Source organism: Brassica oleracea, chromosome C6 (genome assembly GCF_000695525.1).
Source record: "Brassica oleracea var. oleracea cultivar TO1000 chromosome C6, BOL, whole genome shotgun sequence".
Classification (NCBI taxonomy): Eukaryota; Viridiplantae; Streptophyta; class Magnoliopsida; order Brassicales; family Brassicaceae; genus Brassica; species Brassica oleracea.
The window spans coordinates 28,489,301-28,493,580 of record NC_027753.1 but is presented as its reverse complement, the minus strand read 5'-3'; positions in this window follow the sequence as shown (position 1 = coordinate 28,493,580).

The window sequence follows — 4,280 nt, the reverse complement described above, 5'->3', positions numbered from 1 at the left end:
TATGTCGTCGGAATAACGATATTCCGACGAAATTCCGACGATTTTTTACCTCAGAATCCTTGATGTTTTCTTGTAGTGAAAATAGAACACTCTTTATTGATCATCAAATGGAATGTAACAAATATATCGCATTGCATAACATGAATAGAACAAAATAATACATATTGTTTTACATTTCTATTCTATATGTATAGAATAGAAGACAATTTAACAAAAATTGTTCATTTTTTTCAATTTTGGTTCATTCACGGCGTCAAAAGCATGATTGTGAAAATCAATAATTACGAGAAGGAGGAAAAGAAATGAAAGAATCATTGTGTCTTCATTCACTGTTGAATCTTGAAACGGAAAGTTATCCACAAAGGTGTTACGATTGTCGCGACTTTCGAGTTCCGAAGCTGTGAATCCTTTGTCTCCCATCTTTGACAGAGGCGTCACAACCGGGTGCTACTTCACAAACATCGCCGGGAATGTATTTGGTGATTTCCATGGTGGACACAATGCATCTTCCATAATTATTGTCATTTACAATTTGTGTCAAAAAAAAAGACACGTTCACTTTTTTATTGTAAATAAAAACATAATTTATATTTATTTGCTTTTTGCAGATTGCGTCGGTTGGATACAAGGGTAAAAATGCATTTTTATATAAAAGACGTAAGATGTATTGGTATAATTGGGCAATTGGTCACTGAGTTAATTATAATTTATTTGGACGTCATCCGTTGCAATTTCCCTTTTTTCTATAGCTAAACTTTTTGTGCGTTAGAGTACACGCAAACCATTGATTTTCAGTTACTTTTCTCTGATTTCATCACCGAATCAACTGAATTGAATATCTAAACAGTAAAACATATGTTAAACACACGTTTTGAAGCTAAATATCAACAATTTCACGTTTTTATGTACTTATATTTTCTTTGATTTGAGCAAAATCGCAATGGTTTTCCTCCGCCGAACATATATCTGGCAAAAGAACGGTCTCTGCAAGCCGCATTTTTGAACAGGGCGGCAAGAAACTACATGATATAAATTCTAGTTATTTGAAAATGGAGTTTCATTTTGTGGTGTTTATTATAACGAGTATTACATAACTAAATTTATACACATAGTAATATCAACAGTTTCCCATGAAGTTGCATAATCTTGTGTCTAGTAAACAGATGTATAGTAGTGAAATTGTATTATTAGAGGTATGAAGATAGATATGATCATCTTATCAGATTCTCCTCTGATCAATATTGTAATCATTGTTGGACGGTCCTACTCTACGAATTATAGACATTATACACCCACCACATTTACATTATTGTAAATTGTTATCTAACCTCGGCCCTACTATCACTATTTGGCTAGCTATTTTCTTCTCATTGAAACCCCATATATTCAGTGTCTTATTTGATAGAATATCAGCAAACTTACTGAAAATTTTCCTTCCAATAATGTCTTTACTTGATGGAACAGGAACATGTTATGTATGTAAGATATTGAAAAAAGAAATACAATAAAGTCTATAAGGTACACGACTCTTTTCTTCTTCAATATTGGAAAATTGATTAGGAGATGAAGTTTCATGAACTTTTATAAAGTATCGATTGACTTTAGTAAACTCAGACGAATATCTAATACACAAAACATAGGCTTTCTTTGGATATATTTCACTAAAGAAAAGAACCAATGTGGAAATTAAGGGAAGGGGGTTTTTCTTTGATTCTCATTTCATTTCCCACATAGTTTAATCCGTTTATCTTCCCATTTAACCGAAATTAACCAGACGCCACAAGAAAAATTAGTAAGTATAAAATAGTTATCATAGAACCAACAGAAAGAAAAAGAAGATACACTATATAAAACTCTAGAGGCTAAAATGTTGCGTCATTCTTACTGTTTGTTTTTGTATAATGACAAGATGAAAGGACTATCTTTTTTTTCAAGTATCAAGCTAGTTATAATGCAATGAAGTTATTTGTAGGATATATGTTAGTTTGTGATTAAATGTTTTTATTAAACATTGAGAATATCTCAGATTCATAGAGAAGTTCAGACTAATTTTCAAAGGAGTGTTATGATCCGCGGATAGACTCATATTTCCGATTTTCAAATAAGGCATAAAACATGGTCTCATATTCGGGGGCCTCGCATGTCTAGTGTCGTGAGGATTGTTTTGATTAAATGTTATAGATAATTCCACAATGACACGAGGAGCAATAACTCTTTAATTTGTGATTCCACAATGTCTTATTTGGCCAGCACCTTTGACAAGTAGCAGAAAGAGAATGGCCAGTTATTAGAGCATCAACATTGATTATGTGTTTTGTATCAGTTTTTTAAGAGAAATACTATATAATAGCACAAAAAATTATCATAAAATAGCACCTAAAATAATTAAAATAACATTAATTAAGGGTTTAAAATACATACATGTTAGGTTAATTAGTTAAAATTTAACTCTTAGTTTTTTACGTGGAGTTTTTAGGGTTTGAGGATTAGAGTTTATAGTCTAGAATTTAAAATTTAGAGTATAAAATTTAAAATAACAATGTCTAATTAAATATTTATGTTAAAATTATTATTCATTAAAGAAAAAAAGACAAAAATAGCACTAAATCAAGTTTATGTTCCCAAACTAGCACTCAAGGTCAAAAGTTACAAAAATAGCACTTAATGTTTTATCAAAAGTCACAAACTTAGGGTTTAGAGTTAAAGAGTGGGGTTTAGGATTTAGGGTTTAGGGTTTAGGGTTTAGAATTTAGGGTTTAGGGTTTAGATTTTAGGGTTTAGGGTTTAGATTTTAGGGTTTAGATTTTAGGATTTAGTGTTTAGAGTTTAGGGTTTAGGGTTTAAAGTTTAGGGTTTAGGGTTTATGGTTTAGGGTTTAGGGTTTATGGTTTAGGGTTTAGAGTTTAGGATTTAGGGTTTAGAGTTGAGAAATGAGGTTTTGGGGATAAGATTTCAAATTTTGAAAAATAAAAAAAATTAAAATTTTCAAAGGATAAACTTAGAAAGGTGCTATTTTGGTCATTTTAGTTTTTGAGTGCTATTTTTGTGATATAAACTTAGAAATGTGCCATTTTGGAGTTTTGCCATTCATTAAATGTATTTTAGTATTTTAATGAAGCTATTTTGGTCATTTTCTTTATTGTTTGCTATTTTGTGATGAAAATTTTATGTGTTTTTAGAAGAATTCCCATATTTTAATTATAACAGAGTGATAAAGCTAAGATGAATTAAATTTATAAAATAAATAAAATTGAACAATTCACAATTTGACATCTAGTTTTAGAATCTCCCGTGATTGTTAAAGTCTCTCAAACAAACAAACAGAAAACTTCCTTTTTAATGGATTAAAACTTAATAAGAGATTCAAGAGAGATCTCCAATAATAATGCTCTTAGTTTCAATAGAATAGATGGGTGATAGTTGTGTTTCAAAAAAAAAAGGGTGATACAAAATGGGAGGTAAATCAGAATTGGATTCGAATCAAAGACGGGTATAACGCTAGCTAGAGAGATGGATATAGAAAGAAAAAGACTTTGAGGAGGTTAGACGATTCTTATCAAACTTCACTTAAAAAGGTAATCGACGCAACTGTTATGAAATAACTTATAATTTATATTATCGAAAAATTTAAATAAGAGTAGAATTTAATACCCGTAGGAAGCAAATAACACTAATACAAGGGAGATAGTTTATTATAAGGAGGAAGAAGAAAATGTAATGATTCTTTGATTATAAACTCTTGTTCTTGTTTTTTTTTTTGCTGTACAAAAGAGTGAGATGAGTGATGGCATTTATAGTGAACAACAATACATAAAATAACAAAGATGATGCTTAATTTGGTAAATGAGTGGATGATCATAGTGCTTGATGAGTAGATGATCATAGTGCTTGAGTTGGTAAACGAGTGGATGATCATAGTGCTTGAGTTTGGTAAAGAAGTAGATGATCATTTCAATGCTTATCTTATAACACTCCCCCTTGATCATCCATCTTGTATTACGTGGTGCCTCGTTAAAAACCTAGTCATGGAAAACCCAATGGGAAAAACCGTAGTAAAAGTAAAAAGAGTACAACTACGTAAGCTCCCCCTCGAATGAGTAGTCATAGAACCTTTAGAACAATGATAGATTTTCATCTCTCAAATTGTAACATTCTCTTTGGGTGTCTATCTTTTGTATGTTCTTTGTTGCCTCGTTAAAACCTTGTCATGGAAAAACCCAATGGGATAAAAAAAAATCATGATAAGGAAAAAGAGTACAACCACACTTACTATCATATTT